Here is a 22,021-nt window from a genome sequence, read left to right as displayed (position 1 = left end):
AGAGAACTAAAGGCTTTATGCAATGGAAAATTTAACACATCATAAAAAAATGTACTTTAACTCTCTCAGGTTAGTAGTATCTGGAATACCTGTGGTTAATTTCTTTAGTTCCCTTGCTGCCAGTTAATTCTCATATGGTTTGGAAACTTGAGATGCTATTGTAAATATTTGGGCCTGAGTTTAACAATCATCGAATCTGAAAATGTTTCCGTAGTATTTGGGTGTGTACTTTGTATACTATACAACTTGACATATCCTCTATGAAACAGGAAACAGGACAATGGAACACAGCTATGGTGTTCTGCTTTCCTACTCTCTCACTAAATTCAGTGGAATGCCAAATGTAGATGATGACTATTGTCAGCTTCCTAGAAAAATGACACAGAATGAAACATTTGGCCATAAGATCTCTGATGGTGAGCTCAGTAATGATAAGCAGTTGAAGTTTTCCCCTGTATATACTATCAAAATCTTGCATTCCTTTGAGACTACCTGAAGGCACCATTCTTCTGATAATGTCTATTCACTTTTTCAGTTAATCTTTTTAATTCATGCCTGTCAAAGCTGACCTGTAGAGCTTAAAATCCAAGGCAGTCTGGTTTAAAAACAAACAAACAAACAAACAAAAAAAAAACACTATCAGTCAAGAATAGATCAGTTTATTTTTTACAACTAATTCTATATTTCCTAAACCCCAGATGGAGTGCGCATTACTCAAATGATGTCAAGGTACAGTGCACATGTGCCCGTGGACTCATTTGCAGTAGTAGTGCGTAAAGTACAGTGTGCATCCCGGGGTCACTGTGTCTGCCACATGCATATATCACCAGGTCGAAGTGCCTTGAGCGTCAGGGGAGGGGATGTTATGACTGCTGTGTGTGCAGCTGCCAGGCATTTCCACACAGATGGCCCACTGGCATGGAACAATCCTTTAATTAAGGGGTTCCTCTACTACTAACCCTCCTCCCCTTACCAAAACCTCCACCACCACCACCTACCCTCCCTGTTTTTTCTATATTTTTGAAAGAATTCCCCCTGCTTCCAAAGGCAATTACACTCCCACAGAATTTATACAGAACCCTCCTCCCCCTTTTCAGGGATCACTAATTCCACATGTACACTTAGTTGAAGGGCATGATGTAAGTGCGGTAGGGTGGGTCACTCCCCAGCACTAGTGTGTGTCATTTCCCTGTACTTCAGTAGCTGCTAAAGGGTGGGTGGAGGTAGGGGGACACATGTAAATGGATCCATGTGTTGCAATTACATCCAGACTGCACAACTGGTAACACTCAATAAAATATTATGAGGATATTCACAATTATTTGAAATTAATCATTAGTGTGGTTAGAATGGATTGTGAGGATGTGAGATTTTGTAGGCTTGTTATGAGAGCTTCTAGGGCTAATAACCTATTATAACTCATTATGGATTGTGCTGTAGTATTACCAAACTTTCTGTATGCATTTTGATCTGCAATAGATCCAATTTTAACACAAAATACCTGTATTACAAGGTTAAGCAGGATAAGCAGGATAAACACATATATAGTGAGAGAAAATGGGGACAACAATCTTTACAACACAATATATGTTGCTATTTGGGCATTTTTATTATCATATCTTATCAACAGCAAATCTTATTCTAAAAGTAACACCTTATCTAACCACATGCAAGTGCTGAGAATTTACAGCTCTTTTAAGGGACTCAGAATTCAGTCTTGCCATGTAGCTTGTTCCCTGTAATCACCGTTTACTCAGTCTCTTATCTCTGTCCCCATTGTTTTTCTAGTGATGTCATCAGCTAGAGTAGAATGACAAATGGACTTTGGACCCGAGGAGGAGTAGCAAGTCGGCCTAGCCCGCCTATTTTAAAACATTAATTACTTTTAAGTGCTGTTATAGATCCTGTGTACCATATGTAAGGGCGCTTTCCATCAGTGAAGTCCTTTGTGAGGAGAGGCCATGAACTGTATTCCTGCACACACTAATGGCTTGACACTTGCACTTCCAAAGGGGACTATAATTTTCTGATAAGATTTCCTTGTACTTTGCAGGATGTGAAGAGATGTCAGTCCAGATCAGTTGTCCCTAAACCTTTTTACATTAAAGACAAACACATAAATTTGCGTTTGGGCAGCTGTACCACATCTGAGAACAGTTTTGTTGTTGGATGTAATTTAGTCCAGACGCGCACGTCTGTCTATATTGTAAATGGGGAGACGATATGCAGACTGAAACTTAGGATGAGAATAGACATTCTTACACGCTCCATCATTCACCTGAGCTCTGGCAAAGAAAATAATCCTGTAATTGAACCAGTATATATTTTGCTTGGAACTGAAAAACACCTCTTGTGGATGTCAGGAGCCCGAGTTGGGGTAAGAGTGGCAAAAATATTTCTGGGATTGGATGTTCCACTGAGCAGTCTCTCTCCACTGAATATCAGTTTGTACATCAAGCAGTTTCCATTTGTGTGCAGGAAATGCAGAGCTATCGTTTCCTGTTCTATAATATTTAATATATGTTTGTATTTTGTCTCATCACACATTTACATTGGTTGTTAGAAAGCAACCTTCCTATGTAGAGGTTCTTGCATCCTGAAAGAACATTATTTCAAAGTAATACATATTAAAGTGATGACATGTATCATGATGACCAGGAACCTTACAGCCTAAACATCAGCTTATAACATAACATATAGTTAAAAAAAAAAAATTCTTAAGTCAAATTCTGTCATATTCAGTCTTAAAATCGTATTTTTCTTTAAACAAGTGAAAAATGGGATGAGATCATCCCACGTGTTTCCAATGCAGATTCACTTGTTTCAGGAATTTTTCTTGGAGCAAGTATAAATATGTCGAAATAAGTCAGATCAGCCCATGAGTATCAAGAAAATTACACTTAATTCAAGAAAAAATCTAGAAACTAGATGATAGTTTATTTGATTTTGTACCCTGTTTGAAGAAAAACAAGATTTTAAATCTCAATATGGGACAAATTGACTTGTCAAGATGGATTTTTTTTTTTTTGGCAGTGCATGACCACCACCACAAAGAGTTAATGTGTTATGGAAAATCATTCCTTTGCACTGTCAGCAGTTGATAAAGGGTGTGGGTACAGATGGTAACCAACCCTTCCCATTCAATGTACACCCATCCACAGCGTATTTAGAGGGGGTGATTTAGTGGCTTAGGGTGCTAAGGTCGAAATCATGTGCTCGCAGCATTACAGGACTGAATATAGCTTGTGACCTTTGTTGCACTGTCTTTGTTACACTTCCTTCCAGTTTTTATCTGTCTGTCTCACTCAGCTGTACACTATCTCATTCAGTAGAAATGCAATTTAAGAAAAAAAAAACTCCAATTGGGAGCAGTCAAGCTAACGAGGGAGCGAGCTCTGCCAGCAGCACTGCACCATTATGGCTTCACCGAGGGCTTCCCTCTCTTTACGTGGCTCCTGAAGCTGGAAACTGTGGCTCACCCTCTACTTAAAGCTACGTTACCCGTTCCATATGTCAGAGTTGCTGTATCATTTACTAATCATGCGTGATTAGGTCATGTATGTACAGATAAATATATTCTGACCACCTCTGCTGCCAAAGAGATCTGTCGATAAAGGCCTGTGTGTCTTCATGGTTGACAGACTTTAAATGTGGGATGTTGATAGAAGCTCGGACTCTATTTAAAGTCTACTGAGGGTAAGTGATAGCCCCCCAGAGTGCAATCAGCTTGTATATAATATGCAGGACTGATATTTAGTCACTTCCCAGTCAGAGTGCTTTATCATGGAGTTGCCTGTGTGTGAGAAAAGGGCTCTGGATTTGACTGACCTAAAAGTTTACTGTTTTTACAAAAGAACTCGTTTGGAGAGTTTCATTCTAAAATGCTGAATATCCACTTTGGATTAAAAAAAAATGTTTCTTGAAATTCACTAGTTAGTACCTCAACACCACAGATGATACTATTTTGAATATAAAATAGTGCGTAAAATTCTTCATTTTCATGCAGGCAGACACATTAAGAGCAGGCAGCATTTTTTGGTGGATATACATTTGGAATTAATAACCTTATTTACCCCACAGCTACAGATTACCGGAGAAGAAAAGAAGAAAAGTCATTGCTTAAATCAAACTGATAATAATGTTTCTGTCAAACATTCTTCATATCTTCAAATGCCACAATACGTCCTAGATGCCATGCTGATAACTAATGGAAGTACATGCATGTTGAACATGAGCACAGAGATAAGCCCAGTTTCTGTCGGACTGTACGACTTGGACTGTCCTTTTGCCTTTTCCTTGTGGATGAATAGTACTGTTGTCCCTGTATCAAACCTCTCAGTATCTCCTCTAAAACTGTTAAGTTATCTCTGCAGCAGTGTTACCGACACATTCCTGTATATTAACTACACATGGCCAGTAATAAGTTGTGCTAGGTGCTTTATTTTGTCCTAGAACAAAGAATTCAAGCTGGATTATGTTCATCTTCACAACGTCAGACCACTGACCTAGCCAGATCATCCTTTTAAAACAGTTACCTCTTGAGATTTGTGATAATGATAAAAAAAAAGTATTTTGATATTTCGTTACGTATGTCATCTAAAAGCAACAAAATGACATGTTTAATCAATTACCTTACAACACTGCTCCCCAGTCATTTCCCAACAGTTTATAAATAAATGACTGCAATAGATTTTAAAGTGTTTTTACATTTATTTTATTACCTCTAACTATTTTCCTACTTACTTACTTACTGGCTTTAAAATATTATTTTACTGAGTTTGCTAAACTTTTCTGACTTTTACGAGGTCTGATCCTGAAACTTTTCGCTGGTAACTCACAGTTACCTATACAACAAATGGCAACTCTGAGACTAAAGAAATATTCTTTTTTCCTTTAAAGAACAAAATGAAACATCTGCATTACAGAACTTTTACAAGTCGAGCCAACCAGAATAAAGTGATGTTGCCCGTAACATCTGCGCTTCCCCGAGCCTATCAACACAAGACCAACTTTTCTGAAAGTTCCTTTCCCAAATTCACGCTTTGTGGTGAGGATCAGTTTGCCTACCTGAGCCAGAGGTCTCCCCGCCACTGCCATAAGCTGATTATCTCGCCGTACCGCACTCAACTCTCAACTCTCCCTCTGCGTGTGTGTCTCACAGTCTTAGTGGCTGTAATGTGGGCATTCCTGCAGTCAGACCAAACAATAAGGGATGTGCTCCCTGCCTATGGAGCATTACATCATCAGCATGTCCTTATATGGAGCTATGCATTGCAGAAGCACAAGAGGGGGTTGTGTGCTTGCTTGTGCAGTGTGTAAGTCTGAGTGTGCATGTACATGCGTGCATGTCTGGGTGTGTGTGAGACAGAGCGCCTCCTAAAGTAACTGTTTAACTAGAGGATGTGCCAGAAAAGGGGGAAAGGTGTTTCTTGACGTATGTAACGTGTGAAATATCTGCCCGGTCTGTCATTGCTCCGGAGGCAAGGCAGTAAGTGAAGAGAGACAAGCAGTTCGAGTTACAGTATTTCCTTCTGGCTTTTGTCAGCTTAAGTCATTTATTCTGCCGAGGAAAGAGGAAAAAAGAAGAAACTTGTCCGTACGAGAGCTTAATAAAGAAATTCTTGGATGGAGATTTGTAAATGACACCAATGGAGCAGAACAAGAAAAAACATGTAACACATATCTGTAATATGTGAAACGCATATCCACAGCCCACACCTAAGGGATCCCATGACATTTTGACAGTTTCACTGAAATGGTTTGTTAGCAATAGCACTCCTGATGCACCGAGCCCTGCTAATATGTTGTTTTACAGAAAGTGAAGGAAAAATGCATTTTTTTTCTCATTGTGACAGATGTCTGATTAGTAAAAACAACTGCGAAAAAATGGAACATATCACTATTCTCTCTGATGTTATTATCAATGCCTTTCTGTAAGCATAAACCTAATACATCTTTCAGTTTAAAAGAAAACATTTGATGCATATTCCTGGGCAGTTGTGCATCTTAATGGTGTTGCTATTATACAACTGTTTGGGATTACTGACTCAGTTTCCAGAAGTTCATCCATCCACACTCACACCACCCTGGCCCCATTTTCACCAGGGTCTTTTGCAGGTTTTGCTCTGAAACTCATTATTCATGGTGAGGTTTGGTTTGGTAAACCTACAAGACCCTTTATTTATAGGCACAATGTTCAGTCCACAATGCCTCCACCTTTACTTCGATCATCCGCATCCTCTTACCTCACTCATTTATGTCTCATTAACAAGAGAATATCAATATTTATTGAAAGACTTTTGTATGTCAAATGTTTCCTTCAAAGGACAAATTAAGCACAAGAGGATATACAGGGTCATATATACCTCTACAACACATATCACTCCTCAAACACAAAGGGCCATTCTGTCACTGTGTGTGTTCAGGCAGTGAGGCAGGCAGGCGGTTGCAGGAATAAGTGAGTCCAGTAGTGCAAGGGAACAAGAGCAAGACTTTTCCTCTTTCTTGCCCACTAAATAAATCATGTCATGAGGACATTGTTGCCAAATGTTATGAGCACTACCAGCCAAGCTGAAGAAAACAGTTTTGCTGAAGTAAGATATTTTCTATATTTCATAGTGGTTTCTTGCTGAAGCAATTTAAAGCTCCACTATGCAAACATTTTTATGTAAAACTACTGTCATATCATCAGTTTAAATCATGAAAGGGCTGTAGCACTTCATATCTACTGATACTGTGAATTCTGATTCAGAGTATGGACATTGGTGGGTAGTCTTGTCTGCACACAGGAGGTGATGAATTGACTTTTGCAGACTGCAGAGAAAAGACAAATATGTATAGAGCTGACTTATCACACGGTAATCCTGCCATAACCGTGGATCCAGAAAATTCAGTGTGCAGAGTAGTGGATAACTAAATTGCATTTGCATTTTAAAAATTGTGTCATATTGGTGTGGCAGGACTCACTGCTGGTGCACAAGTTGACTGGCACAGTGTAACACTGTCAGGACTCCAGATGGTTACTTCACATTTGAATAGCCCTGATAGCTTTGTGGTATAACCAAGTGCCTATAGTGCATAAGGTTCTTGGTTCAAGCCTTACATCTTAACCATTTCAAATAAGTACAACATGTATAAGTTCAAAGCTAAGCAGTATTGTTGTTGCTTCAAATTTAAACACTTCTGCCTATTATAATTAGTTTGAACACACATGAAAATAGGCTGAAAAGGACTGTCAATCTGCTCCAGCTATAGCTCAGAGAGATAAGCAAGGGTTTGCTGTGTCTAGGGTTCCTGGTTTGGTTCCCAACCTTTCCCCAATGTTGTTTTCAGCAGTGTGAACCCTAGCATGAATAAGGTGCTGGATGAAGTCCTATCAACAGTTGGTTGTTAGCTCAGTGAGATAAGTAGTTGCTTGTTGTGTGCAAGGTTGTTGGTTTGAATCCCAGCTTAGCTTCTGGTTTTTGTGTTATCAGTAGTGTGAATATTAGTAGAAATAGCATGAAGAACAGGGTGCTTTGCAAGCTGAAGAATAGCTCAGCTGTATCAGTGCCTGATTGTGTGGCACTATTGGGTGTAGTGAATGTTGGTTCAAGCCTTGGCTGCTCCAAAAAGTTACTGTTAAAGGTAGTTTGCAATTTGATGTGACTAGAAAAATTACTGCTAAAGCTACATTGCAATATGATGTGACTGGTTAAAGTTACTGCTAAAGGTACTATGTGACTGAGTAAAGGTAGATTGCAATATGATTGACTGAGTAAAGTCACTGCTAAAGGTACTTTGTAACTGATCATGACACTGAGTAAAGTTACTGCTAAAGGTACTTTGCAATATGATTGAGTAAAGTCACTGCTAAAGGTACTTAGTGACTGATAATGATACTAAGTAAAGTTACTGCTAAAAGTACTTTGTGATTGAGTAAAGGTACTTTGTGACTGATGCTGAGTGAAGTTACTGCTAAAGGTACTTTGCAATATGATGTGACTGAGTAAAGTTACTGCTAAAGGTGCTTTGCAATCTGATTGACTATAAAGGTAATTTGGTGTGACTGATAAAGACACTGAGTAAATTGGAGTGTCCTATAGGTAGGCTTCCTCCTGACAAGAGCCTGATGTATGTAGAAGCTGGTTATAGTTTAGTCAGTGAGGGTGTTAGATGTACTTGTTTTGGTAGTGGTGTTCACTCTTGAATCTTTTCAACACTCTTGAATCTTTTCAACTTGGTTTCTTGTTGGGATTGGTGTCATGGCACCAGTCACACTTGGTAGTGGTAGTTTGTGTTTGTTATAGTTTGAACTGGCTAACTCTGATTGGTGCCAGTGGTGGACCAGCTCTGATTTCTCTTATTTGTGCTGGTGGTGGGCCAATCACAGTTGTGGTTTGAACTGGCCAGCTCTGATTGGTGCTGGTGGTGGGCCAATCATGGTTGGTGGTTTGGGCTGGCTGACTCTGATTTGTGCCAGTGGTGGACCAATTGTGCTTGGTGGTGATTGGAGCTGGCCAGCTCTGGTTTGTGCTGGAGGGGGATTTGAACCAGCAGTTTGATCTTCCCCTGGTGTTGCTGGGGCAGGGATTATCCCTTCATGCCACCTGCCCGCTTTGCTTTTAGAAGTTTTTAACTCTTTTAAGGCGCCCCTTTGACTATCAGCTCTCAAAATTTGCTGACTAAATTTATTGAGGCTTGAACCCAGAACCTCAAGAGTCTTGCAGCTCTGTCTAACACCTCAGGCCACCAGGTCTTAACTCTTTGAAGGAGGCTTGTTAGGGCTTTTCACCTTTTACTCAGTGTGTTGGCACCCAAAACTCAGGGACTGTCTTAGGCTCAAACCCACAGGCTAGAGTCACATTTGCAGCGTTTTAGCGAACTGAGCCGTTGCATCTCACTACTACAACTTAGTGTTTAGTACAACTTTTAAGTCAATACTCTGGCTGTCAGCTTTCAAAAGTGACTGCCTGAGGTTTGAACTGACAGCCTCAAGTTCTTGATGTTAACGCCTCAACACCTTTAGCCACCAGGTCTTGATTATTTGCTGGTGTTTATTTAAGGCTTTTCAGCCTTTACTCGGGTTGTTGGCACCCAAAACTCAAACCCATGAGCTTGAGTCATCGTTGCAGCCACTTAGTGCATTGAGCTGCTTCAATGCAATGTTTGTTACAACTTTAAGGTCTTAACTGTGACTGTCAGCTCTCAAAATTGACTGTCTTTCTTAAAGCGACAACTTCAAGATCCTTGTGCCGCTGCCTAACACACTGAGCCACTGAGTCTTAAGCATGGGAACAAAGTTTTGTCAGGGCTTATCACATTTTACTTATGGTGTTGGTATACAAAATTCTCCAACATGCTCGGGGATTGAACCCATGAGACAAAGTCACACATGCAGCACTTCAGTGCTTTGAGCTATTACATCAAGCAGTTTCAACATAGTGTTGGGACAACTTTTCAGTCTTTACTCTGACTGTTGGAATGCAAAAAACACCAAAAAATACAGGCTTGAACCTACAACCTTGAACTCTTCATAGTGACAGCTAAATTTGCAAAGCACTGTGTCACACTGCACTAAGAAGTTACTTCTCAGAGCTTTTCAATCTGTACTTGAGCTGCCTCCTTTCAAAACCTAATAGAAGAACTCAGGCTGATGCCTTGAACTCAAAAGCTCAGAAGTGTTTCAAGTAGCTGTGCAACTCTTTGAGCCACTGGGTCATTCTGCTTTAGAGAGACTTTCTTAGAGCTTTTAAGTCTTTGCCTTGGATGTTGGCTCTCAAAATTAACTCACAACAGAACAGTGGAAAGTCAGCGTAACACTTGAACCAAGACCATCTAACCAAAGAGGCAGCAGTCTATCACTTTGAGCCACTGGGCCGTGGAGCTTCAGAGTGTCTTTGCTGAGAGATTTTCAGTCTTTCCTCTGGGTGCTGGCTAATAGCAAAGGCAGGCCTCAGTCACTTTGTGTAGCTCAGTGGGCTCAGCCTCTGAACTTCTCTAAAGTCTCTTGATAGTGACTCTAAAAAAGTAAATAATTTAAGCTTATAAATGGGGTTTCTAAAGCGCTCTTGGAACAGTTTATTCCTCTGAACCAGTGACTAAAATTCAAGCTTACCTTGTCTGAGATCATTTTTATTTCCTCTTCGTGCCGGCTCTCAAACCAAATATTTACACCAGGGGACTTAGAAAGCATTTGCAGACTTCTGAATAGTTGCTAATTATATTAAGGCACCCACAGATTAAGGTAGCATAGCCTGTCTGAAGACTGGCTGTAACAGGCTACATCTGTATTCTCTTGAGAGCTTCCACTCTTTCCTCTGGATGTCCATAGATGGATTTTGAGCAAAATAAAATGTTTACTGTCAATCTAAAGTCAATAAATATGACGCAGCTGTCACTGCTCCTTTGGCATCATTATATTTGTGTTTGTAAACTGAAAAAGCGGCCAATTATCCACAATGATTCAAGCATTTTTCTTTTTTTTTGTTATGTTATCAGTTTGCTCAGTGCAAATAAAATATTCCTCTCTTGCTTCATATCAAGTGATGCTCTCTGGTGTGTTTGGTTTTGTGGCACACATGATTTGCCTGACACGTGAGGTGACTCAGTTCTCATTTAGCCACTACTCCTTTAAGAATGAAATACAAAACTTTCACCCAAACAGCAGCAAGCAAGCGATCCGTCTCACCGACAGTGGATGAAGCTCCTCACCACCTCTGTCCTCATCAGCCTCATATCCATCATACAGATGTACCATTTAGAGGTTTTCTTCGCTGAAGCTCTGAGGGGCCTTTAAAGAAGCATTGTGCTGATTTGCGTCAAGGGCATGGGAATAGCACACTTGAGTAAAACCATGGACATAAATTGGATTGATTTCAGGCAATTCAAGCGGCAGTACTTCACAATCATACAGTGTCACAGAGTCCAGAAACTGTCTGTTGAGCCTCAGTCCTAAATCGTGATGTATTTTGGTTTGTGTTGTCTCCTGTTTCCCTGCAGCAAACTGTTTGCTCTTGGAACAAACAATTCGGTCATCCAAAATTAGGTACTCTATTTCTGAATCTGGACGTATTCAGGGCCCTGTGTACAGTACACTTGAAACAGATGTCAGGGATCAAACACAAGAGCCGGCCACACAAACATGTTTGCTGTGACAGCCCATGCCAAATGACAAATAGCGGTGAGATGAAGACTATTATGTAACCTATCTGGGATGACCATACCGCTGACAATTCACAGAAGAATGCAGAGGTTCAGGGTTCGGTTTGGATGAGTAATGACTGTGGTTCATCAAAAAAAAGTGTTCATAATCATTAAATCCCATGATGGGATCTTCCGGCGTGTCCCCATGTCACCGTGGGCCATCACACACACTCTGATAGTTTTCATTGGATCTAGGACTTCCTGGAAATTAAAAAAAAGTGTTTCATCAGCATCCGATTTCCATGTGAAACGTGGGCTACATAGATGGAGCGATCTGCTTTCGTCAGTCTCCAAAAATGATTTCTCATTGGATTTCAGCCCAACTGTGACCTCCTTAGACTTCAGAAAGATTGGATTTTACATTTTGGGTTATGTGAGTGAACACATGATACGAGATACCCTGATTTCTGTTACTTAGACCATCTACGACTAAATGTGACGAAAAGCACAGCTGTCATATGTAATGCATAAAATCACTGGTTTGTGTGTGCAGACGAAGACATCCATGTCAGCGCGTGCGTGTGTCCGTGTGTGTGTGCAATGACTGGTACCTGATATCTAGCAGGGATCTGATAAACCATTAATGTTCAAACCAGATGGAGGCTGCAGCTGTCACAGAGTGTGAGGACTCGCCATATGAGTGTTATGTGAGTGTGCAGTCTGTCTGGCACACGTTAGCATGTGTGTTTTCTTTTTACTGCTCTGTCGCAACCTGTGTGTGTGTGTGTGCGTGAACTACCTGGGGCCTGATTTCTCATAAGGATCTGATCAACCATCTGCATGTGGCAGGAACAGACCAAATCAAAGACAAAGGTATACTGTCGTCCTGTGCAGTGATGTGTTCCTGTGTGTGTGTGTGTGTGTGTGTGTGTGCAATTTCACACACCGCACAGACAGACCATCTCTGTGCAGCTGTCACAGACGAGGCGTAGTCTTGCCCTACACATTCAGCGCTGTCTGAGTGAGTGGGCCGTCTGATGCACACATGCCTGTGTGATACGCAGAGCCCAGGGGCTGATTACCTGACATACATACATGACATCATCGCCTTGTAATCACATCCATATGCCTCCTCCTCTCTCTCTTTCTGTCTATCTCTCTCAAATTCTTTCACTCTCTTCATCCACTCCGAACTTTGACTCCCAGTTCTTCTCTCTCTGTTTGTTTTGCTTTGTGCCCGCTCTCTCTTTATCTCCTCTCCCCTTCCCTCCTCTCTCTCTCTAACTTCTCTCTCTCCTTCTGTTTTTCTTCTGCATCTCTCTCTCACTCTCTCTCTCTCTCTCTCTCTCTCTCTCTGCTGGGGCCTCAGCGTGGGCTCCACTGTTAAATACATGAACACGAGGATGGAAACTCGCTCACTGGCCTTTTAAGGTCAAAATCAGTGTTTATGGCCATTCTCTGGCTGAAGAGCATTTGTTCGCTGTTGGTGTGTTGTACTTTCTGCGTGGTTGAGGATGGCCCCTAGACGTGGACTTGATTGCCCCTTTTCTCCACAAACTGTTCTTATTCTCCATCGTTCCCTCTCCTGTGTCATATCTCTCTCTCTCATTCTGCCTTTCCTTACTTTTTCTCACTCTTTAAGCACACACACACTACTTTTGCAGAAGAATGTACATGACCGAGGACCTTTAACCTTGTGGGTGAGTGTGTGTGTGCTGGTGTCTATGTGGGTGGGGAAGGTGTGTGACCTTGACCATTCCTCTACCAACAGTAACCCTCGGGGAACTTAGTAGCAATATCATAAAAAGTACATCTGCTTCCTTTGTAAGAGAAAACTCTGACATGGTGGATTTCATTGGGCCATTTTTCTTCACAACGAGACGCTTGTCACTCGTAAGTTGTCACCTAGTGATGCTAACAAGACGTTTTAGAGCTTTAACTTCAAGATTTGCACTCAAAACGACATAGATCAACTGTCCAGCTACAGTTACACCATCAGAGGAAACGAAACTAACTTTGTCTGACAGGTCCACATGTCGTCTGTGTGTTCTGCTTCCTTAAAATGCTTGTTAGGGTTAGTAGTGTTGGCATTTGCCATTTGGGAGGGGCAGCTATGCTTTTTTGTTTCAGGGCCCAAGACATTCCTTCACACTCAAAAGAATGAGAATTAACTATCCAGTTACAGTTACGCTACTGAAAAAAGCGGAAAATCAAAATGTGTCAGAGTTGTCGGTACCTGTCCCAAAGACCTAATATCAGTGTAACATGAGCAGGAATCCACCCAATCATTCGAACCTCACTCACAAGCCACACGAACCAATATGTGAGTTCTCCTTCTCTGCTTGTGACTCCAACTGCAGTGTTTGCCTTTCTTCACTCTTTGCTTCATTATTTTTCTTGAAAGAAATTGTTTCATGGTCCCGCAAGTGTTTAGAAATATCCAAGAGCCTGAGAAGTCCATGCAAAAGCCATTGCACAATTTCACAAATAAATGGCGGTGAACGAGCCGAGGGGAACTTGGGTTTTTCTCCGTTGCTCAAAGGCGGACTTTTTGTTTTCTTCCAGCTAAAGAACAAACAGTTCCCTATGGCCAATTGCATAACGATGGGAAGGCGTCATCACACCGTGCAGCAATATGACTATGAGATTATAGGAAGTCAAACAGCTTCAGATTGAAGGGCTGGACCAGGCAGGCAGGCTGTAATTTACAGACTGATAACAGCAATTGCCTTAAAGGATCCTACTTACAGTGAGTGAGAAATTAATAGAGTGGTGCATGTGTGTATGTGTGTGTGTGTCTGTGTGTGTAGTGGGCAGGGCAGGTGTGTGTCTGCTGCCATCAATTGGTACAGCTGATAATCATTACCTCTCCAGCGTTTTGGACTTTGATGTGAATCGCAAACACTTAAGGAGGATGTTCCGATAGCTGTTTTCACAGACGTGGTGGATTTCAGAGCCCAAGGGCACACAGAACAACCAGCCATTACATGTATTGTGAGATCTTGGCATCGGCCATGGAGTACCAGAGGTCCAAAAGTGTGGTGAAGCACTGTTTCAAACACACAAATGGAAATTAGCATTAACTGATCTGAAATAACTATATAATAATAGGCAAAACGGCTTTTTTCATTCCGTGTTTGTTGAGTGCTGATATTTCACCACCTACAGAGAAAAGTGGTCACCATTTCTGCTGCATTTTTGGAATCTGCCCATTTTTAGTTGGATACAGCGTGTGAACTAATCAGGACTTGCTGCAAGATTTCCACTGAACACTTCAGTAAATTATTTCCCCTACAACAGTGGTTCTCACTTGGCCCCAAGTTGCACATTTGTCCTTATTCACTAAGTACCGGATATTTGTCATTCTTCACAATAGTTTTTTTTTTTTTTTTTTTTTTTTTTTTTTGATTAAATGAAAATCCTCTCAGAATCAACTCACAGTCCACTTTTGGACCATGACTCACCAGCTGAGAAGCACTGCCCCACACGATTATTTATCAAAGCAGTCTGACGTGTAACTGAGCCAGACTCTTACTGTTAAGTGCATGATGGTAATAAAATAGTTATTAAAAGTATCTGCGAGCTCGCAGCCACATTTACACAATGACAGCAGCAGAACAACAGAACATGGATCTTTGTAACTTGGCAGCAAAGTGCACAGGAAGAAAGGAAGTGATACACACACACACACACATACACACTAATCTGTCCAGCTGTCAGGTGAGCAGGGTGGATCTGCCTCTTGAGACTCTTTGATGGTTTCCTGATGGATTAGCATTGATCTCCAACAGCCCATGAAGGCGTAGGGGAGAGTCTCTCTAATCAGATTTCAGGCAGCAGAGCTTTCTCAAATTATCAAGTCGTAAAGCCTGAATTTTTTTCGGGCCAGTATTTTCCCACCTGCTTGCTTGTTGATCCGTCCGTCTATATATCTAATTTCATCGGTTTATAAAGCCTGAAATATTCCATTTTAAAAAGGAGGACTCTAACATTTGAATTTGTTTAAGAAGTCCAAATCTTGCATAATTTTTGCATGTAAAGCAACCGATCATTCTTTTTTTTATATAAAGTTCATTTTAGGCTGTATTCTAATGAATCCCAGCCTTCTCAACTGGTTGCCTGTTTATGCAAAGCAATGAGTTAAGAAGAGGAAGCTGCCACTTGACTAAAAGTGCAGCCACAACCTGGCTAATCTCTTAATGTTTGTCTACCCTGCAGGGGCCACATGCACATCCCACAGCCACATGTCCTTCCTCAGCAAACCTGCAGCTTGCTACAGTACAATGGGTGAATTTGTGCCGGTAACATATCTGCACTTCAAAGCGTTCAGTGCTGAGGCTGTGTTAAAGAGGGAGCAAAAGAATATAAATGCTGGGTGAGGCTGCAAAAGGCATCGGCTTGGAAAAAAAGGGTGTGATCGTGAGCCAAATGGGTTGAGTTTTGAGGAAATGGATGTAATGTTTTGTTTGATTTTCTCTCCATTTGAATAAAACATCTGATCCCAGTGTTTCACACAGTTACATACTGCATAGCTGACCCCCTTAATGTCACTGCAGAGACCCAACAAATGAGTGAGAACTGCTACAGCTGAGAGTCTCAGGACAGGCAAGAGTCCAGTCCAACTCCTACAGAGATATCTTTCTCATTTATTCATTCCCTGACTTATCTGCAAACACTGTCCAGCATCTTTAAACACAGGAAGTGGCTTTCCTAATCTGGCTATTCTTTCACAACAGCATTTATGGAAAAAGCCTAAGAGCTAAAGTCCTCTGTTAAATATGCTCCACTCGCGTCATCACATTGCTATTTCACCACTGGCCAGATTAAAGGGACAACTCTAAAGCTGCGGTGCACGGCTAACTAGATGGCACATACCTCCGATAACGCCATGCATATGTTAGCTCCCCGCGTCAGATCTCCGCCACAAGTCAATAACATCTGCCATGCCGAATTAACGGCTTGAGATGCATATGTTGATGATGGGAACCGAAGCGAGACATGAGATACGTCTGTTCTAATTCTAATATTTTACCACATTAGCATTTTAGATGATTGTTGCAGCACCATCTGACCAATCAGCACTGTGCAGGCCAAGGCGGGGCTGCGTGGTTTTTGTCTATGGCAAAAACTAATAGGGTTTCTGCTTCCCATCCACCAATCATCATCATCATAGATTGATAGATTGATATGTATATGTATATTTATGGTAAAACTTACTCCACACCACGTCCACAAATAAATCCAAAAATATTAAGCAAAGTAGAGTCTTTGGAATGGCGATGGATCCAGAAGGTCCGAATTACTTTGATGGTCTGTTAGTTCAGTCGCCTTTCCACTACTGTATATATAAAAAAAAAAAAAATAGAAAAATCAGCAGTGTGGTCATGTCTAAACTTGAAATGAGCTTCCCATCGCCCTCATGTTTTTTAAAAGGTTTGCTTCCTCACAAGTGAACGTCAACTTAATGGTGGTTTACCTCTGAAACACACGGTGTCGGGGCACGTATCGGTGCCTGTGCCTGTCTTGTGTGTAAATAGTTAAAGTGAGATCAAGGCCGCTCAAGGCCACTGATCCAGTTGGCCTCATTCTGTCCCATTTGTTGATTCCAACCGCTTTCTGAGGGCAAAACTGTCTCAAAATGTTGAATATATAGTTTTGTGGCCATATTTCAGTCTTCTATTTTATCAGTGACATTTTTATTTTTTTATGCGCTGAAAGGCTGTAATTTAGCAAATCAGCAGTTTCAGAGTGTGCTGCAGTATATTTGCTCTCTATCTCTTTCTCTCTGTCCGGATCGCTCTCCATTTCTTTCTTTTTTGAGTTTCCAGCTCTCTTTCCCTCTGTTTTCCTCCCACCATCACTGTCAAACCCTGTCTCTCTCTCTCTCTCTCTCTCTTTCTCTCTCTCATTCTCTTTCTCTTTCTTTTTCCCTCTCCCTCGCTCTCTCTCTCTCTGCAGAAGACACACCCCTGACATTCACAGAGCTCACCAGATGTCTTCAGTCGTCATCTAACCGAACCCTCTCATAATGCTTTTGGCTCCGTTCACTTCCAGAGAACAGCAAGCCCTCAGATGACACACATCATTTTTCAGAACTAATGACTTACATGCAAAGGGAATTAAAGTCATGTATTATTATGAAAAACAAACAAAACTATATCAGTGATTCTGTAACATTTGGAGAAACATCATAGAATCGAAAAAGATTCTTATTGCATTACATGCGTGAACAGTTTGATTGAGAGCTTATAGCTCAGAACAGTACTTAATCATGTCTATAAAATAAGCTGCTCTTACAGTATTACTGATTGTAAAACTGCCTGTACGCTGTAATGAAATCTAAGAAAAGACACGATTATAAAATGATCGTAAACTCTAAATCACAAATTACTTGCTGTGGAGGCAAATTATGTGAACCTTATGCTCCTTCATTAGAATAACTATGATGGAATAATAGTATGAATTGGACATGCCACCTGCCATTTTAACAGCTCTAATAGTTCAATATGAGAAAGTAAATCAACTTATTATTAATACTTTGGGTTAAGTTTTGGCAACAAACCTCTCTCTCTCTCTCTCTCTCTCTCTCTCTCTCTCTCTAAACACACACACACACACACACACACACACAGAGAGAGAGAGAGAGAGAGAGAGAGAGAGAGAGAGAGAGAGAGAGAGAGAGAATACATAGATAGATGTATGTCTGTGTGTGTGTGTGTGTGTGTGTGTGTGTGTGTGTGTGAGTGGCATTTAAAGATTATTTGTCACATGCCACATTTCTTACCTCTTACCATTTCTTTCAGACTTCTTTGCCTATCAGCTGTTGTTGTGGAGGCTATTTTCATCATTCAAGCCGCTCTACATTCACAATGGAAATATCAAAAAGGGTCACTTGAACGGCAGTGTGAAATGAACCTTGATATAAACTGTGTAGGTGGACCGGATTATGTGAAAGAGCCCTGAATAAAGTGTCAAACTGCCGTTCTCTTGTGTTGAAGTTTTCCTCTCCTCTCACTTTTTATGTAGATCATGTATTTGCATTTAAGACGCCTTGCTCTTTGCACAAAATACAGGGAACCCAGGCTCTTCAGTGAGGCTGGTGATGTTTGATGTGACTTTTCCAGCACTGTGACCCATCAGTGACCTGCCACATATTCCAACAACTTCCTTTACATGGCTTATTGGCCTTGGTCCCTCACTTTCATCCCGTCTCTTCCTCTCTCTCCTTCCCTTCCTTGCCGCCTCCTCTCCTCTCCTTCCCCTCCCGCCCTTCTCTCTCTTCCTCCGCCTGCCTTATCGTCCCGCTGTTCTCTCAGCGTTTCCATCCCGGCCAGCCAACTGCTCACTCACCCTGGATCCTCCCACTCGCTGCTCGCAGATAAAGACCTTCACCTCTTTGTGTTCACGAGGAATGTAAATGATAGTGATTCGGGATGTGGGGCGTGACACTGGAATTTACTTTAGGGAGACAGAACCATGATGTACTGTGTGTGTGTGTGTGTGTCTGTGTGAGTATGTGTGTGTCTGTGTGAGTGTGTGGTTTGCTGTCTGGATGACATCACTCCTCTCCCAGAGTGCTTGGAGGGGATGAGACCCCGGCTGGGCGGCGGTTTGGGATCCTGGACCGAGCTGTCTCTATTGTCTGCTGACTTCCTGTTCAGGCTTGGAGCGTTCATTATCCCATTACTTGGCAACCGGCCTCAAATTGTCTCCGATGCGGAATTAGAGTGAGGAGAAGCAGGCCGAGGCTCACACCATGTAGCTGCCATGTCACTGGGACAAATCCAACCAATGACAAATTATTGCGTTTCATCCAACAGCTTTCTTTCTCTTGTGCCAAAATTTGTATCCACTGAAGAATGCGTTTCCCTTTTCACCAAGGAAATCATCCTGGGAGAAACGCTTTTAAAAAGTGACAAGCAGACTAATGTATAGCCTGACGACTTCATTGTACAGCAGACACTTGTACACTGAGAAAAAAATCATTTAGTCTATGTTCAGTGGTCAAATCTTGGTTTTCTTGAAAGAAGAGGAAAAAATCTGCCATTGGGATGAGATTATCCCACTTGTTGCTGATGCTACTTTTATTTATTTAGGTTTTTTTTGCAGGGATCAAGTGTCATTTTCCTGATAGAGGGCTGATCTGTCTTATTTTTCCATCTTTATGAAAAAAAATTCCTGAAACAAGTGACAACGGCATTGGAAACAAGTGGGAGATTATTCCATCCAACTGGCAGATTTTTCACTTTGCTTGAGGAAAAGCAAGAGTGTAACATTAAACATAATAAATGACTTGTTAAGCTGGATATTTTTGCAATGTGTTCCTTGTAATCCTGTGAAATGTATTTTAAAATCTTTTATTTTCCTGGCATTACCATAAAGCCGAGCACAAACCAGCAGGGGAAACACATTTTCAAGGGGGAAAAAAATTCCTGCAAAGCGTTCCCACATACTCAGTGCATTCCCTACTCTGTATTTTGTATTGTAAATTTTTACAAAATGACATCCCTCTCCATCCCGTTCCACATGTGACACACCAGGACGTCGATATTCGCTGCAGTCTAATTCTACGGTACCTCTCTGCAATCAAAGAAACCTCCCCTGCATTTAAAGGGATTATGTGGTTTTGTACTAGCAGCTGGGACTGGATCCACTGCAGGGCAGAAGCCTGCGCGAGTTGTACTGTCGGTCACTTGATGTTATAGCTGGACCCGGAGAGGTATGGTTTGTGGGAATGTGTTTCAAATATAAATGGAAAACAGAATTCTTTCCAGGATTTAGTGACAAGGTGCTGCTGGGAAGCTGTCAGCTCGGTTGGAGGATGCAGTGACTGAACGGTGGTCACTGCACTACACAGAAAAAAAACAATCTCCATCATAACAAGCCATTTAGTCTCATATGCAGTGTTAAAATCTCGTTTTTCTTCAAGCAAGTGAATGCATCTGCCAGTGGGATGGGATAATCCAACTTGTATAAATATGCTGAAAGAAGGCAGAATAAGGCAGATCAAGAAAATGACACTTGATTCAAGAAAATCATCACTAGAAACAAGTGGGATCTCATCTCATTTTTTCACCTTATTTGAAGAAAAACAAGATTTAAACACTGAATCCAAGACTAAATGACTTCATAAGATTTTTTTTTTGTTTTTTTTTGCAGTGTGGAGAAAAAAATCTGCGCTTGAACTTTTGCGTGTTCACACCAGTGAGCAGAAAACCTTTTTGCGATTTGTTCACGTCTACTTTCATCCCACACTTGGGGTTTAACGGGTCACATTTGCACGCTTGTACTTTTGTAGGTGTTTCAAGCATGATTTTCTGCCATGCCAGTCCATAAAATTCGAAACCATGCAAGGAAGTGTACAAGAAAGGGGCATGTTAGTGATATTGCGGCAGTATTTTTGTGGTCTCTTGGCCGCGTCGGACTCCAGGTGGCATGAGGCTTGTAATGCTGATCAACAGCACCAGCGGGACACCTTGAGTGCATGTCAAGGGGCAGCCTGAAAGGACTCGGATCAGCGGAGTTATTAATGAAAGGGCTGAAAGTTGGATTTTCGCCCGTCTCTATTCTGGGTGATGTCACCGTCTGGATAGACACGGCCAGTCTCACCTCAGTGACTGAACACAACAGATGGCTCACATCTGGACGGGCTCCAAAAAGGCATTTTAGCACTTAGGGCTGTGAGGTTTAGCTTTGTCTACTGACTTACAGTGTGATGGGGACTGAGGGCGATATTATTTTGTTTTTGTGCAATTAAGCCTGGCAGGGTGCCTGATCCTTAGAGGTTAACAAGACATTTTTCGGGCAGAATGTAAAAATGAAACCTAAAAAACAACAAAACGCCGTCTTATATGCTATTTTAAAATACATTCCCTGTCTTCTGAGATTTACAGCGGTGCGGTGCCAAACAGCCTTTACACTGAGCATCTCCAGGCTTCTCTCACTGCCCGCATCTTTTTATTCATGTTTTGTGCTCTATTGATGTTTTTCTTGCTGGTAGCAGCACTTCACTCTGTTTTTCATGCACCCTCTGTTTTTGTCTGCATCTCTTTTTCTATTTAATTGAATACATCGTCTTTCAGTGGAGCTGCAGTGAGATTAAACAGATATTTGGGAGGGTTTAAACCAGTGCAGCTGTTTGTCTCTTGTATGAAATTAAAGCAGCAAACATTTTTGGGGTGATAAACAAACAAGGGAATTTGTCTCCTGTTTCTTTATAAGCCTCGATTCAAATTCAGGCCTTTTATTCAGGGAAAGATTATGAATATGCACATTTATTTTCAGCAACACTGTGAAGCCCAATTAGATACACACCTGGGAATTGGCAACACAGAAATCTCCCTCTTTTAAGCACACAGCACCTCTGCTAAAGCAGCTGGGGTTTATGTGCCTTGCCCAAGGGAAGCTCAATAGCAGTTTTTTGACACTTGCTCACTTTCCCTGCCCAAATTTTCAAAGTGGCCCAGGAATTTGAGCAACCTTCCTGTCGCATGCCCGCTTTTGTGAGCCTTAAACGAGCCCAAAACAAACAGCAAACAAAGTTTCCTTCGGAGCCTCAAATGACCCTTAAACTTTCAAAACATCCAATTTTGCCCTTCCCAGCAAAAGACGCCTCCATTTAAAGTGCAATATTTAGGTCTGGATGCTGCGCAGTGCCAGTGAGCCCAAGCCAAGGTCTTGCAGAAAAAAACAACAACAAAAAAACATATCTGCTATATTGGATTTTTGTGTTATTTTGGGCCGCGCATAAAACACCCTATAATATATGGCTTCTTGAAATGTGAGCTCATAATGTTCTTTGTTTGAAAAAAAAAAATGAGTGTGCCTTTGGAGTGAGCTCATGCTATACTTACATTAAATTAGAGAGATCCAGGCATAGTATTTATTCCCTGTTTCA

At 41.4% G+C, this 22,021-nt stretch overlaps 1 protein-coding gene across 2 annotated transcripts in view; it reads right to left on the bottom strand.

The window, feature by feature from the left end:
• LOC115373471 (filamin A interacting protein 1-like) overlaps window positions 1-22,021 on the bottom strand; it is an 82,398-nt gene that overhangs the window by 10,724 nt on the left and 49,653 nt on the right. The window contains exon 1 of one of the 2 annotated variants that reach the window (XM_030071898.1): window positions 5,068-5,148. The exons of the other annotated variant lie outside the window; for it this stretch is intronic. The gene's annotated coding sequence lies outside the window, so the exon portion shown is untranslated. Of the gene's footprint in view, window positions 1-5,067; window positions 5,149-22,021 lie in introns of those variants that run through there. 2 annotated transcript variants of the gene reach the window in all.

Source organism: Myripristis murdjan, chromosome 2, assembly GCF_902150065.1.
Source record: "Myripristis murdjan chromosome 2, fMyrMur1.1, whole genome shotgun sequence".
Taxonomy (NCBI): domain Eukaryota; kingdom Metazoa; phylum Chordata; class Actinopteri; order Holocentriformes; family Holocentridae; genus Myripristis; species Myripristis murdjan.
The sequence above is the reverse complement of the archived record's forward strand: the minus strand, read 5'-3'. Positions and strand labels throughout refer to the sequence as shown.